Source organism: Manis pentadactyla, chromosome 14, assembly GCF_030020395.1.
Source record: "Manis pentadactyla isolate mManPen7 chromosome 14, mManPen7.hap1, whole genome shotgun sequence".
In the NCBI taxonomy this organism is placed as follows: Eukaryota; Metazoa; Chordata; class Mammalia; order Pholidota; family Manidae; genus Manis; species Manis pentadactyla.
The window spans coordinates 88,033,549-88,050,446 of record NC_080032.1 but is presented as its reverse complement, the minus strand read 5'-3'; the positions used below and the strand labels follow the sequence as shown (position 1 = coordinate 88,050,446).

Below are 16,898 nucleotides of genomic sequence, written 5' to 3'. Positions count from 1 at the left end.
TGCATTTCCCTAATGATTAGAGATGTGGAGCATCTTTTCATGTGCCTGTTAGCCACCTGTATTCCTTCTTTGGAAAAATGTCTGTTCAGGTCCCTGCCCATTTTTTAATCAGGTTATTTGTTTTTTTGGTGTTGAGTTGTATGAGTTATTTATATATTTTGGATGTTCACCCCTTATTGGATAAATCAGTTATGAATGTATTTTTCCATACTGTAAGTTGACTTTTTGTTCTGTTGATGGTGTCCTTTGCTGTACAGAAGATTTTTAGTTTAATGTAGTCTCGCTTGCTCATTTATTATTTTGTTTCCCTGGCCCAGGGAGATGTGTCCAGAAAAGAATTGCTCATGCTTACGTTCAAGAGATTTTTGCCTATGTTTATGGTTTCATGTCTCACATTTACATCTATTTTGAGTTTACTTTTGTATGTGGAGTTAGACAGTAATCCTGTTTCATTCTCTTACATGTAGTCCAGTTTTCCCAACACCAGTTGTTGAAGAGGCTGTCTTTTCCCCATTGTATATTCATGGCTCCTTTATTGTATATTAATTGACCATATATGTGTGGGTTTATATCTGGGCTCTCTATTCTGTTTCATTGATCTATGGGTCTGTTCTTATGCCTACCATACTGCTTTGATCACTATAGCTTTGTAGTATAGCTTAAAGTCAGGGATTGTAATAACCAAGCTTTGTCCTTCTTTCTTAGGATTGCTTTGGCTATTTGGGGTCTTTTATGGTTCCATATGAATTTTAGGATTATTTGCTCTAGTTCATTGCAAAATGCTCTTGGTATTTTGATAGGGATTGCATTAAATTTGAAAATTACTTTGGGTAATATGGCCATCTGACAATATTAATTCTTCCTATCCATGAAGATGGGATTGATTTCCATTTATTTGTATATTTAATTTCTCTTATGAGTGTCTTACAGTGTTCAGAGTACAGGTCTTTCACCTCCTTGGTTGGGTTTATTCATACGTATTGTATTCTTTTTGATGCAACTGTAAATGGAATTGTTTTCCTGATTTCTCTTCCTGCTAATCTGTTGTTAGTATATAGGTATGCAACGGATTTCTGTGTGTTGATTTTGTATTCTGCAACTTCACTGAATCTAGTTATTAGTACTAATAGTTTTTTGGTGGAGTTTTTAAGGTTTTCTATGTATAATATTTCATCAGCAAATAGTGACAGTTTAACTTCTTCCTTACCAATTTGGATGCCTTTTATCTCTTCATCTTGTCTGATTGCCATGGCTAGGACTGCCAGTACTATGTTGGACAATAATGGTGAGAGTAAACGCTTGTCTTGTTCCTGGTCTTAGAGGAAACATTTTCAGCTTTTTGCCATTGAGTAGGATGTTAACTCTGGGTTTGTTATATATGGCCTTTATTATTTTGAGGTACATTCCCTCTGTACCCATTTTGTTGAGTTTTTATCATGAATAGATGTTGAATTTTGTCAAATACTTTTTCAGCATCTATTGAGATTATCGTGTGGATTTTTATCTCTTTTGGTTAATGTGGTATATCACATTAATTGATTTACCAGTATTATACCATCTTTGCATCCTTGGAATACCCAACTTGGTCATGATGAATGATCCTTTTTATGTATTTCTGAATTTGATTGTTAATATTTTGTTGAGGATTTTTGCATCTATGTTTGTCAGGCATGTTGGTATGTAATTTTCTTTTTTTGTAGTGTCTTTGTTTGGTTTTGGTATTGAAGTGATGCTGGCCTCATAGAATGAGTTTGGAAGTATTCTCTCCTCTTCTGTTTTTTGGAATACTTTAAGGAGGATGGATATTAGCTCTTCTTTAAATATTTGGTAAAATTTAGCTATGAAACCTTCTGGTTCTTGTTGGGAGTTTTTTATTACTAATTCAATTTCATTGCCGGTAATTGGTCTGTTCAGATTTTCTATTTCTTCGTGGGTCAGGCTTGGGAGGTTCTACTTTTCTAGGAATTTGTCCACTTCTTCTAGGTTGTCCAATTTATTGGCATATAATTTTTCACAGAATTCTCTAGGAATTCTTTGTATTTCTGTGGTGTCATTTGTAACTATTCCTTTTTCATTTCTGATTTTGTTAATTTGTGTCCTCTTTTTTTCTTGATAAGTCTGACAAGGGTTTTGTGTCCATTACTTTCTTTTAAAAGACACTTGCAAGGGCCAGGATCTTGAGCTAGATTTAAATAAACAGGAAAAAAAAAGCTATACCTATTTTTATATATAAAAAGCTATATATTTTCAAAGAATATATATATGATATATATCAAATATGTGTAGTATACATATTCAAAGAAATATAATGTGTGTGGCGTTTCTTTAAGTCATCTGTATAATTGCTTTAAACTCCTACTTTAGTATACCAATATAAATGACAAACCTGGTTTATGTCTCCCAATTTATAAAATAGGGATAAAGTATTTCTCTAACTGCTTTAAATCATAGCTAATGATAAGTAATTACAAGTAATCTCTCAAGATGAAAAACATCATTTAAGAACATAATATTTTATGACTTAAATTTTTCATTGCTCTAAGAATGTGCAAAAAAATACCTTAAATCACTGTGGGCGAACCCCCTTGCCTCCTTTCTCTTCAAAATGAATTTTGTCTCAAGTTAGTTCAGCTATGACTGGTCACCTTGACAGTTATTGCCTTGTGTCCCTTGGAAAACTATCAATTGAAGCACAATAGCTGTTGTTCTGTGTCACAAAGGATTCTCAGAACTCTTGTCACTAGGCAAATAAAATGACACAATGCCGTATTTTGGAGAGGCAGTAGTACAACATAGTAGATAAGAACACGGGCACTGGCTTCAGACAGACGCTTCTGCCAAAGAACACTGCATTATTTTTACAAACTATTTGCTCCTTACAGGTTTAAGCTACCAATATGACATTTGCAAAAGTCCTGAAAATGGAACAGTTCACTCTCCTCTAAAGAGAGAGGACAAGCCAGCTCCCTAGGGTGTGTGTGAAGCTGACTTATTTAATTTGATTGATTGATTGATTGATTATTCATAGGTCTCAACAACCACAGGAGCAAACCCAGACCTGACATAGAAATTACCACAAAATCCTAGACTTCCAGTCTGGTCTTGCACTCAGATGAAACTGTGGGGTTGACTCTAGTAAAGGAAGAAGCAAATATTTGTAACCCTGATTGCAGATTTGGTAAAGTGTGATAGTGTCAAAACTATGTGCTGCCTCCCTAGGGTCCCTCTGGGGGCAGGGTGAGGGGGGTCAGCGGGTATAATCCCCACCCTGCTGACATCAGACTTGCCCGCGTGGCTTTCTTGGGGCTGTGAGATAAAGGCTCACCAGCTTCCGAGCAGAGGCGTGTGGCCTGTCGCAGCCTCTGCGGTGACACCGGCAGAGCCCTAGAAAGGGCTTCTTTGACGAGCTGGGCCCTGGGATGAGTAGAGACCTGTGCTATAGGAGCAGAGACCTGGCTACACCGGACCTATAGCCAGCAGGTAATAAATGCAGCCATGTGAGTAATAAATGCAGCCATGTGGTTAATTAAATACCACAGAGGGTTTACTGTTTGTTTGTTTTTATTTTTTGTTATTAACCACTGATTACCTGACTGATAGACATACTTAATAGTACTGTTAGGATAATTTCTTCTTCTCCCAACCTGTTTTGTAGGAAAGGGGATAATGATATGTAGCTTGTTAGGGCTTTTGTGACAACTGGACAGTTAATATTTGAAACTGTCTGACTCAGAGCAACTCATCGAGGTACTAACTGGTAATTGTGATCTGGAGATGAAGGTGGTGGTGAGTCCTGTTGGAATTTCCTCCTGTGAGCTCTTGTGGCATTGTGTACTTATGTGTGAGAAGCATTCATCTTAAGAAAAAAATCCCAGGGGAGCTTTCTGTTTAATGAAATAATTATCCATAAAAGCCTCCAGATAATAAACATGTTATCAGTATTAAATATTGACGGAATGGAAGACCTGAGCTGAAGCCCAAGTATTATTACTTAAAATCCACGTAAACTCAGATGAGCACCTTGACCTTTTCGAGCCTCTAGCTCTTCTGTTAACTGAGATGATAATAACGCCCCACCCAACTCAAGGGATCATTAGCAAACTGCAGGCATTTTATCTGAAAGTGCTGTCGTAACGGAAGAGGTTATGAATACTTTATCACTTACTGCCTACTTAGTTTTCCCTATTTATGTCCCATATTTCTTAAAAAAAACTCCTTTCTGCTTCCTGCTTTCCTAGGGAAAAAGACTGAGTCTTTTCTTGACATGTCAGTTTATGCAAAGAAAAATGCAGTTTTCCTTGGATTAGCTCAAAGTATTACTCTAATTCCCCTTCACCAGAACAACCTGAAGAAATTGCATTCCTCCAGATCCTTCCCAACGAATTGGAGGACCAGGTCCCCATAGGAAGGAGATGAGGCGTTTCCTTTGGGCACCTTGTATGATTTAGTCCCAGAGTGGGTACCCCAGCTTTCTTTGTAGGAACATTGCTGCCTTCGATGTCGGCTAATAACTGCGTCCGGTGCTTTCCTGAGAGTATCTAAGAGGTACAAGTGGTATAAGTGAGTTGAGAAGTGATATCGCAACCTCAGGGAATATTCTTCCCAAATTTTGCACAAAGTGTGCCAATATGTATCTGACTTTAAATGGCTTTGCAGTTTCATTATCAGGCTTAATACTATACTGTATGTTTTAAGCAGATTTTTTAATTAAAGAAAAAATATGTTTTAAGGAATAATCTTTGTATAAAATAAGTCCAGTGTCAGACTGACTTGAGTTTAAATCCTGCCCAGGCCACTGGCTAGCTGTGTGATCTTGTACAAATTACTTCACCTCTCTGAACTTCAGTCTCTTCATCTATAAAGTAGGAATAATATAAGGCTTTATTTTGTAGAATTGTATGAGGATAAGTGAGCAAGTCAGGTAAAGCATTGGGCACATTCCAGAGTTCATGTTCAGAGTTCTGTACAAATTCTGTCTATGCATTACTCAGTTACTCATTTTTGCTTATCATGAATGTAAGAGAAGTCTTCCTTTTAGACTTTCGCTCCCTATTTGCTTTACGCACTCTTTCTTCCAAAGAGACATTTTCTTCCTATTTACTATTACTGGTATTCACAACCACTAACTAGCATCAAGTGTCAGTTGAATAGGCCACATTCTAAGCTGGGTCTTTTCTAATCTTAACTGTGTGATGAAGTACAGACACACACACGCCTCTCCCACACCAGGAAGAATCTACAGAGAATGCATTAGACACATTTTCTTTCATTTTTGTAAATTGCTGCTCCCTGTTTATGTATTCATTTTATAGGTTGATTCATCTTTATTGTTAATTAAACCCTTAAATTACCATCCAAATTGGAATTACAGTAAAATGTCAAAGACATTTACATTTCAAAACTAGATATTACACAAGTACAATTAATCTCAGCATTAAAAAGAAAGGAAAATCACATTAGTGTTAAAATCCTAGACCCAGCAAGGAAAGTAGCTCATGAAATAAGCAGTTTATATGGTAGCAAACATTAGCCTGGGCATGTGGCAAAAAGTTCTACCTATGGAGAGACTGTCGGGGACCCCTGCTGAATGAATGGGGCAGGAGAAAATAAATAAGGTTGAAGCAAATAATGAACATGAAGTATTCCTTCCCACCTCATTTTCAGACCGATTATAAATTGTCTTTAATCATAATCTCCTGTATTAGAAATTTCATCAGTTTATTTTTCTCATGTGCTGGCATATTCGTGCTCCTTCCTGGGAATAAATGATCTGTTTTGGCTCAAGCCTTTTTATTTTGCAAAATTACTATTCCTTTTGCATCTCTCCTGCTGCTCCATATCACTGCAGAATATTTGTTACGTACAGGAAAAATTCATGTTTTCCCCTGCTTGTCAGGTATAATGTGGATGAAGGACTAATGAAAACCATTTTTCATGCTTATTCAACAGAAACTGTTAAATGAAATGAATAAAATGATTTTTGCTTAAATTGAAACCTGCCCAAATGTTTCCATAATGAGACAGTTTCTTTTTTTGACTAAAGAAGCTGACCTCCTTTTGTTAGATAACAATTTCTAAAATGTCCCCAGGAGCAAGTTACTTAGTGGTAAGCTCAACATGTTGACCATGTCCTTGCTGCAACATTAACCATCTGGACTGTGAAAGAATTGGTCTAGTGTGTGGTGAGAAACACAGACTCCATGATACACTCTGTCACCCACGTCACTTGGAATTTAAACAGTCTGTGAACTGGCTTCTGGATGAAGCAGAAAGGCAGATGAGGCTCAGAAAGCAGAGCAATGAGATGGGGTCCTGAAACCTCTGGCTTCTTCTCTCAGTGGTGTTCGTTCGTTCTTATTTTATCAGAGGTTAGTAATGCATGTAGGACTCTGCTCAAACATGGATGCTGAACTCCTGATTCAGGGTGTGATCCAGACAGGGGGCTGCAGACGATATTTAACATGAGGCAGAGAAGTGGGAAGCCGGCCCAGACGCTGCTAAGATTTCACTTGTGGAAAATTGGCACCGTGTCCATTAGAGGTCAAACAGGAATAAGATAACGTCTTTGCAGAGGAGGTGGTTGCTAAGAGAGAACCAGGTACAGGTAATGGGTTTGGGACTGATGAACTGAGGACTGGTGAATGTAGGCTGTAATGTGGGAGGCAGGGTCTACAGTGATTTGGTAATCTCAAGAGCATCTGTGGGTAAGGATACAATTAAAATTATCAAGACTATTAATGGTAAGATCTCAATCAATGAAAATGAGACTTCTTAAAACCCAGCTTGCTATTTCAAACCTGGTCCTGTGCCTGCTCAGCTGATCATGGCTTGAGAGAAACATGCAAATATGCTGAGTGGTCTGACTTTAAGTGGTCCCTCAAGGGCAGCCTGGGAAGCATATTCTGTGCCCGAGTCCACTCGTTAGAGGACTAGTTATCATCTTTTCTCTCTTCAAACCTCCTTTATTCTAATTCTAGCTCTTGGCTTTGATTCCTATTTCATTGGGAAATAGAAACAACCAGAAGGATTCCCTGCATGTGCTCACCAGCATGCCCACCCCCCTACCTGCATTTTTGCCCACTTGGGCATCTTTCCACTTCGGTAGTTTGAGCTACTGTGCTTCTCTCAGAGTGAACCCCTCCCCAGAGCGGCATGAGACAGCACCCTGGGGTGTGCCCCGCCCCTGCTGTGTGCCCTGCCTGCCTTGCTGGAACATTCTCAGCAGCACCCGGCCATGCTGAACTCCCGCATGCCACTCCAACCACCATCCCATTTTTTTGCTCCCAGAGATCTCCAGGTGGCTTTTGTCTTTGCCATTCCACCAAACGGCCCCTGTCGGTGTGAGCAGTGCCTCACGTGTTGCTAAGCCGCGGCCAGCTGTCGGCCCCTGTCTAACGTGGCCTGCCAGCAGGATCCGGCAGAGCTGGTCACTCTCCTTGCAACGTTGTCCTCACGTAGCTTCCACCACACTGCGCGCTGCAGAGAGCCCTCCCAGTTCACAGCAGCTCCTCCACAAGCTCTTCTGTTTGTCCCATTCATTTGCCAAACTTATAAACCCTGGAGTGCCCCACGCCTCTGTCCTTGGACCTTTTCTCTTCTCTATCCACTTATATTTTCAGGTAACTCTCTTGCAGCACGAGGCTGTAAATACTATCACTGAATTGGTGGTCCCTAAATTTTTTTCTCTACCGAACTCAAGACACATACACCCAACTGTCTACTACACATCTCAATTGGGTTGCTTATGGAAAGTTTAGTGTTTCACAATGAAATGTATTATTACCAAACTCTTACCCTTGAACGTGTTGCTTCTGAAGCCTTCCCTCAGCAGTAAATGGCCACTCCATCCTTCAGTTTAGCTCCTCTCTAGAAGGCCCCATTCAGCCCTTGAGTAGGTCCTGACTTGGGCGTGTGTCCGGAATCCGACTCCTGCGAGCGCCTGGAGCGCTGTCCTGCCTGGCTGGGCTGCTCTGCCTTCGCCCCGATGGGAGGCCTTCCTGCTGCTCTGGGATCGGTCTTCCTCCCCCCCTGGGAGGATGGGATTTCCAGACGTTTCTGACTTGGGCTTGGCAAGGGAGTGTGAGTAGAGGCAAAAGGCCCCTGTGGACCTTCCAGGTCGCTTTCCCCGTGGGAGTGACTACGTCAGCTGAGAGCCGAAATACCAAGGCCACAAATGGAGGCAGCCGGACCACTGAACCACAGTGCAGAAGGCGGCTGTCCGGGGCATCAGCGAATCCACATCGAATTTTCAGCGAACCTGAGTCCGGCCATGTTCTGTATCCCACTCAGGAGTAAGACCCAAGGCCCTCAGAGTGGCCGACTCGGCCTGTGTCATCTCGCGTGGTCCCCTCTCTGCCCTGACCCCCTCGTTGCCCTTCGCTCACTCCGCTCCTAGCGAACCGCCTCTGATGAGCCTCAGGACACCAGGCGCAGGGTCTCCGCTCTCACTGCCCCCTCCCTGCGGTGCTCCCAAGGGGTCTGTGTGGCCGGCCTCCTCCTCTTCAGAAACGAGAGTATCTCAGAAAGGCCACCAACTTATTTAAAACTGTAACAGCTTATGTACCCTTGGAACTTAACCAGCTCTCTCCGTATTAGCTTCTCCTGGCATATCATACATGCCACTTGTTTATTTACTGTCTGTCTTCCCCAGATGAATGGATGCTTCATCACAACATTTCGCTCCCCTCCCCGCCGCCCACTAATCTGTCATCTGTACCTATAACAGGCCCTGGGATGTGTAGGCAGTGTTTGTGGAGTGGACGACCAAATGAATGAAACTTCCCTTCTACAGTTACAATGTCTGAAAGATGGTCAATGCTCATCAATGTGCTGTGAACAAGTGTGCCCAACAGAGCCGCGGAAACTCACGTTCTCGCCTACCTGTCACGCAAAAGGAACGCGCAAGGAGTTCCCGTGGGAGTCAGATCCCAAAAGAGCTTAGAGCCAAACCAAATATTGCAAATTGTAAATCCTTGACTACTTACAATCAAAATAAACAGCAGTAGGCAGGGACTTGATTTTTTTCTATAATTGAATCTATTCATTTTAATAAAATACCTACAATGAAATCTGGGAAGGATATTACACAGCCCATTAGTATATAATAATCGATGCAGAAAATATATTGCACAATAAATAGAATGGGGAATGAGGCGGAGGTTATGTGTGTGGTGTGTGTGTATGGAGATGGGCAGTCGGTAGTGGTTATGAATGTCCACCTTATGCTAAAGCTGTCACCACTCACAGTTATTTGCTATTTATACAGAGTTATTTTCACATCTACAGTTTAATTGGGAAAGTTCAAGACTTCAATGTGAAAATGACCAAAAATAGTTCTTGGGAATACAACATAATGTCAAAAATGCAAAGTGTTATTAAATATTTTTCTTAAGAATGTATATAGAATATATATATATTTTTAAGTTGCCATTTTCTTAAAAATATTTAATACACGTGGAACGACCTGCCTAAGGGTTCCTGTGACATATGAACAGGGTGCTGTAGCTAAGCATCGGTCAAGGCTGCTTGAACATTTTCCTTGGGTTTTGTTTGGATTCAGAGTCTGGGTGGTAAGAATGTGTACTTGAATTGCCTGGAAAATCAGATCAGATAGCATCAGGGTCTTCTGCCTAGGAAACGAGACTGGGTTTCTGCCACCTACCAGCCCAGAATTTACACCTGCCCAGCACTGCCTTTATATTCAGAGACCAATTTTCATTAGAAATTTTCAGGTTGTAAGGATTGTGGATTGATGTATGCCCTTGGGGCTTTGTAGGTATGAGCTATTTGCCAATCAAAAAAGACAATGGCTCTTTTTTAGAGAGTCAGTCATGAGGCAGTTATGAGGCGGTGTCAGAGCGTAGAGGGACCCCTGGGTTCTAGACCTAGCTCTGCGATAAACAAAAATGATACCACTTTTCTGAGCACTGTTTCTTCACCATACCGGATGCAATGGCTATGCTAACTGCTGGGGATTTTGTGTGCTAAACAAGGTGAATGTCTAGGGCTGTAAGCAAATCTCTAGAAAAATCTCCAAAGGTGATGTATGTTATCACTTATAGTGGAAGATCTCACCAATCCAACAACTTTCCACAGTGAATGTTCCTTCCAAACCTAACAGAGCCCGATCATCTTTACACATACTATTTAGTGAGATGATTTAGGGACAGTAAGAGATTATTTAGGATGTGATTAGAGTATACAATTCACTAGCATCTTTTGAATTCAGGACGCATAGAATTTCCAAATGAAATGTTACTCTTTGTCTAGACAATTTACATGAACAAATCGATCATTTGATCTTCTGCTTCATTTCCTGTGGGCTCTGATTATGGCTACTTGCCGAGTAATCATGAAGATCCTTGCTTGGTTGTTCTGGCTTGGTTACTGAGATATGTCTAAGTGCCCCAAAGGGGTGCATACACAGACACTATCAAGTTTCTACATGTAAAGAAAATGTAAGATTATAGTTGGAAAACACCTGCCCAATGAGGAAGAATATAGCCTCCAACATATCACATAAAAATCTTCAAGACAAGTGTTGCTGGTATTTGAAACATGTATTATTCCACAGATTTTAGCATAGAAGCCCATATAATTAGCATGAAGTCTCTCTGTAGGGAATTTGCATCTGGTCTTGGCAATCTATATATTTTCTGAAGCCTTTAGAAGAGGAGTAAGTAAACATTACATTCTAACAAGAAAAATGACTTATAATTCTATTTTCCCATTTCTCCTACTTGTTCTTTAATTTAACTCTTCCCTTTACTTTCTGCTTTTCAAGATCAATTATTTTCTTGCATAGAAAGTTCTTTGCCCTTTGGTTGAAGTTTCTGGCTTTCTTTTTTTCTGTTCAGATCAGTATGTCAGAAGGTTCAGAGAGCAGAGGGTCATGCTTACCTAGGAACTCCTCGGACCCCCATTTGCTAGATTATGGCCCTTATACAACCGGAAAAAAATCTGTGAACACACACTGATAATTTCCTGTCACTGCTGTGTTAGGAGACACGGAAAACCTGAGACTCTCTCGCTGTGGCCCTTGAAGCCGGCCTCTTTCCTGACACCGTTCTTCATCTCCAGGCTGCCCTGGCATGTGATCTGAGCCCCTGACTGTTCCCAGCCCTCTGGGTACAGGCCGTTCTGTGCCAACAGTGGCTGCCAACCCACCAGAGCAATCCTGCATCTTCCGAGACCCATCCTTGACCACCTATTCCTGCAGCTGGATGCACGGTAGCTGCCACCTCCTCCTCGTGACCTGTGCCGGACGGCGCCTCCCTTCCTCCACCAGGATGCTCCCTTGGTGCCTTCTCATGCCGGCTCGTGTGAGCACAGGTGCATGCTGACAGGGCCTTGGTTAGTTTCCTCCATGTGCTCCTGTAAACACAGTGGGGGCCATAGGAAGTAATGCCTCCCGCTGACCAGCAGGCAGGCTGAACAACAGCCCCCAGGGGTACTGAGGTCCAGGTCCCTGGAATGTGGGGCTCTTTCCTTACATGGCAGAGGGGACTTTGCAGCTGTGCTCAGGTTGAGGACTTTGAGGTGGGGAGTTACCGTGAGTTACCTGTGCGGGTGCAGGTACAGAATGATCGTGAGTCCTCATACGAGGGAGGCAGAGGCCGGATTCACAGGCAAGAGAAGGTGCTGTGGCCACGGAGGTGGAGCCTGAGTGTGCCAGCCAGACCCAAGGGATGCTGGCAGGGGCCAGCCCGCCTTCTCCCTGGGCCTGCCAAGGGGGTGCAGTGCTGCTGGCACCCAGAATAACAGCCCAGTAAAGCTGGTTCTGAGCTTCTGACCTGCGGAACTGCAAGACAACAATGTCATGCGAAGCCATCCAGTGTGTGGAAATGTGTTGCAGAAGCCATAGAGGCTAATGTGTAGAAAGCCCTACGTAAGTGGCAAAGCAGTATTTTAAAATTGGATATTTATTTATAATACCAGCTGTCCATAAATGGGGATGTTTTCTATCATTTCACAACATTTCTTTTTCTATTTCTGCATCAGTCCACGTGTAGAAGAGAAGAAGGGAATAACTTAGCTTTTCAGGTTTTGTAGAACATAGTCTAAAAAGAAGTGTTCTTACACGTCAGCTGCCCAGGCCTGTTGTGAAAAGGGAACTGGGTGGGTCGTGGTGATCACCAGCGTCCGCCCTGAACTCAGGAGACACACGTGACTTGCTTTACCCGATGGACTGTGACGGGAAGGCTCAGGGGTCCCTTCCCTGCGGGAGCTCTAAGGAGCAGTGTGCCCACTTCTTTCCTTTCTCTCCACTTGCCAGCAGTGGTGCGGCTGGCAGTGACGGGCAGAGGCCCCGCCGGCCACCCCGGGTGTGGAACGGTGGTGGGAAACCCACAGGGCATTACGCATTGCTGCTCTGAGCACAGGCTGTCTGGGGACTCCATGCAGACGCAGCTTTCCCTGCCCCAAACCACCTCCCCAGTCGGTAATTCTAGAATCATCTCAAGCATTCATACATGTGTATGAGATGGAAGGCTGTCCGTGTTTCTTCCAGATCTTTTCCAAACATCCTTTGCTAGCCATGACCACTGCCGACACCTGAGGCAGTGCTTTCCCACTTCACTCTTAAACCGCTCCGTTACCCTTCAGGGATGCCCCTGCGTTCAGCTCTTCCCTGTGCAGCCTGTCCTGCTAACGGCTGCCGGGTCACTGCAGGAAATGCAGCCTGCATCGCACACACCCCCCGGGCAGGACCCTGGGTGGCTCGCGAGGGGCTGACTGCGTGTGTCGTCGCTCTCTTACCGTCTGCATGGTGAAGCCCTACCCCCTGAATGTGATGGTGTTAGGAGGTGGGCCTCTGGGGAGAATTAGGATTAGGAGGGCACGAGGGGGAGTGCCCGTGAGTGGGATCCCTGCCCTGGCTGGGAGGGAGCTTGCGCCTCTCTCTGCTCTTGCCACGGAAGGAGACATGAGTTGGCCGTCCGCAGCTCAGAAGAGGATTCTTACCAGAAGCCGGCCATGATGGCACCTGACCCAGACTCCCAGCCTCCGGAACTAGGGGGAAACACGCGGAGTATGTTTCTGGTGTTTATAAGCCACGCCATCTATGGTCCTTTGTTAGGGCAGCCCTTCCTGTGCGCACATGAAATGCCTCTCCACCCCTCCACAAGTGACCACAGTCCTCTGTCCCCACGTCACCATCCTTTATGCTGCGTCCTCTCCTCTCCGCTCCAGCCGGGCGCGTCTCCTCCCTCTCACTGCAACGTGTCATATACCTGTATTTTTCACTCGGTCCTTTGAATAGTATTTGTTATCTTCTTGTGTTTTACCCTAATAATTTAACATCACCAGGCAGGGGTAATATTTTAAAGTTCATTTGAAATACTAGGTAAAGGTTTTCCAGGGCATGTTTTCGCCTGAGCGAGAAAGAAAAGCGAACTGGTCTGCAGATCAAACCCTGTCTGGACTCCGCGATTCCGCAGCCTGTGTGTGACGCCCTTTCGTTCCATGTAATCACAGTGCATGTATATGTGATTGATCAGAGCTGCCACAGATTATCGCTGTGCTTAATTTATTCAGAATCTAGTTATTTATGTATCTAAGTGACAAATACTAAACACAGGGAAGAAAAAAAAATCTGTGCTCAATAAACTGAAACACAATTTGTTACATTCCTCATGAAATTTAGTGGCCTTTGGCTAGAGTCTGTTTTTGACAGAACAAAAGGTTTAATTACTATAACCCATACCACTTCAGCATTATCTTCCCTTTGAAATATTGCAGTTAAACTTTTTAGGCCAAGCAATTACATGTTTGCAAAAAAAAAAAAAAAACGGTTACCTTTGAGGCTTGAATTGAAGATGATAAAAATTAGCCATCTAAAACCATTTCAATTTTATGAAAAATAGATCTGAGTGCATTGTTTCAGCTTGAGAGCTCAGATGATCTTTAGGGGGAATTAGTGATGTTGCTAATAGTGGTTTGAATTTATAAGGCCCTAGACGGAAGCAATCAGGCAAAGACAAGATAAATAACCCTTAAAATGGAACAATTAAATAAAGATCATGTATGACAAAATCACAAGATAACATTCCCAGACGTTGAAAGGCAATGTCTCTTTTTTTGTTAATTAGAGAGGATCTACATTTTACAATACGTGACTATTTACCAGGCAATGGTGTGTTTTCTGTTAATATAAAAACTGGACTTGATATAACAATTGTTGATATAAAAATTTCCAGACGAACTTCTGTTCAACAGGCCGAGTGGCTAAGGTGATAATTTTGCATTCCTCTAGATACAAATTTGATAATCTCTGGGCTAGCCATCATTTTCTTCTTCAAAATTAAACTACATATATAAACCATGTGCAAGAAAACTCAAACTAGTGTGACCTATTTTTTCATTTGGTACAGATATTAAAATACCTGCTTATTTACACATATAGCTGACTGTAAATAGGAAATAAAAAATGTCACATAGGGTTCTCTCAGGCAGCCTTATTCCCCTTCATAATACTCATGCCTGTATTTCAAACCTCATGAAATGAATATTATATACTGTGCATTTAACAGATGTTGAATGTGTTACTGACACCTCATTTACATACACAGATTAGAATGTTTCACTTTGTCCTGCACGAGCTTCATCTCTTAATGTTGATGATCTCAAACTGTTCTTATTAGGTTTACAAAAGAAAATAGCCAATTATTTCATAAAGAAATTCATCCATGTAATGTGCATCTATTCATACATAGAATACATTTTAAATGTATATATTACTTTATTCTCTGTCCCATTATAGAGAATCAGAAAGATAATGTTCGAGCTTTCTTGATTCATATTGCCTTGAAATTCATGCAAATGGGCATAAATACTGGTTTTGCACTTTTGTTTAGCATTTTCATGCATATTTATTCCCATATGAGTAAATAGTTCTCACTTTCAAATTCCTGTTTTTCTTTCTGAGAAATTAACAGGCCAGGAAATCAAACTGTAAGCAAAATAAATTGCTAGACTTTGCCATGTTTACTTGTATTGGGAAAGAAAGTGCTGCAGTCTGGGATAACCTTCTTTCCCCAGGATGCGGCAGCTCCGAGAACAAGGGCGTGACTCCCTGGTCTGCAGCGGGCTCTCGGGGTGCCCGCTCTCCCTGCGCCCTCTCCCACCCGTGCCCCGGCGGCCCTGCCTGCCCGTTTCTCTTACGTGCGTCCGGATACACACTTCGGCCTCTTCCGTGCGTTTTCCTCAGTCACAGGCCCCGGTGTTTCATTTGGCGCCGACCCCCAAATCTTGCAGGTAGAAGGGGATTTTTCTAAGCGTGAGGGCTCTGTCAAACATTCCTTGATTGGCTTCTCACTCAACCCCAGAAGCTACTCTTTCAACTTCTGACTCTACTGAAAATAAGCTGTACTAAGTCCTCCCAAGAAGCAGGTGGGCTGAGCAAGAGTTAATTATGTGACTCTGCCCTGACTTCTCAAAAATTGTCAGGCTGTGATTAAGACGTCTGGACATCCATTTTCTCCGAGAGGGGGCTTCCTGCCCTCTAGGTAGGAGGTTTTCTTTCCCCTTCTAGGGGGTTCTTTCCCCTTCTGGGGGTTTCTCTCCTCTCTTTGTTGTTTTGAAAATCTTAATTCTAGGTCTCCAGTTTCTACGGGAGACAAAAAGCTCTCTTAGACACATGGTTCCTGGGAAAACTGCTTTCCTAAAACTTCCCACCCTTCACTTCTCAGCACCTTTAGTCACATGCATTTTAGGCGACCAAGTTTTTATTTTATTATTTTATTTTGTGTCATGAAATTCACTGACTGTGTTTCCTCTATGAAGATGGCATTGAATGAAAAGGTAGAGCTCTTATGAAGATAGTCATCTAAAGGGGAGAGAGGAGATACCAGCGAATAAGTATGAAAAGCACCATGATCACGGCTGCCCTACATGCCCACGGCTGTGGTGGTGCCACTCGGGTAGCCGCTGCTTCGAGGAGAGAGAGGCTGGGGAGGGCAGGAGCGGTTTCCGATGACTTCTTAGGGAAGTCCATATTTAACTGGGTGCCGAAGGTTAGATGAACTGTTCAACAGGTGTAGTGAAGACTGAGTGGTATGTTAGGCATGGAGATTTTGAGAGAAGGGCTGCAGTTGGAAGGCCCAGGTTTGGGACATAGAGTAATAGGAGTTCCTGGATGGGTAGAGGATCTGTTTAGTAGCAAAGCACACTGAAATGTCGATGGTGGACAGACCCCAGGAGGCCTCACATTCCAAGCATTTAGACTCTAAGGCCACATGGGGCCCCAGTTCCACGAGACCTTAATAATGATCTCAACAAAATAGTTCCAGAGTCAGAAATGTTCGCCAAGCCCTTTACTGCCCCTTGGGGTAGTCACGGAACACCGAGCACAGGGACTGGGGCCAGCGCGGCAGTAAGATCTGCCAGCCGTTGCTTAACCTCAAATTTCTCAAGCTCTTGACCCTGGGCCCCATGTGGGAGGTAAGAATATTCTTACATGGACGGAATGTGTCTGTGGGGAAAGAATATAACACAGGAGACCTCTTCACTCATTTATGTCCTGGGCTTGACCTCCGGAGGCCTTCGGGCTCTGGCTCATGATGTAAGGGAGTCAGGGAGGTGCTCCTGAGAAGTAGAGGGAGGAGAGGGCACCCAAACAGAAGGTCACCCACCAAGATCAAGGGGTCAGTAGCTGGAAGCGGCCTCTAGACTTGAGTGCAGGTGGTAAACTTAACGGCAGAAGTTTCAGTGGAACATGAGGCTGGAAGACAACGGCTGCGGAATGTGAGGAAGCGATGGAGGGACGGAGCCCAGAGAGCTGGCCGAGGCAGGGTGAGGCGCAGGGGCTCGCTTTGTTGCTTTGTTGCTTTGATCATTTGTTGGTTTTAAATGGAAAAGGCTCGTCTGAGCCTTCCTTCTTCCTCCCTGGCATTCCCTGGCAG

At 43.2% G+C, this 16,898-nt stretch overlaps 1 protein-coding gene across 1 annotated transcript in view; it reads right to left on the bottom strand.

Annotated features, from left to right (window-relative positions):
- The window catches only part of PDZRN4 (PDZ domain containing ring finger 4), a 447,294-nt gene that overhangs the window by 75,936 nt on the left and 354,460 nt on the right, over window positions 1-16,898 (bottom strand). The gene's annotated exons all lie outside the window — the stretch shown is intronic.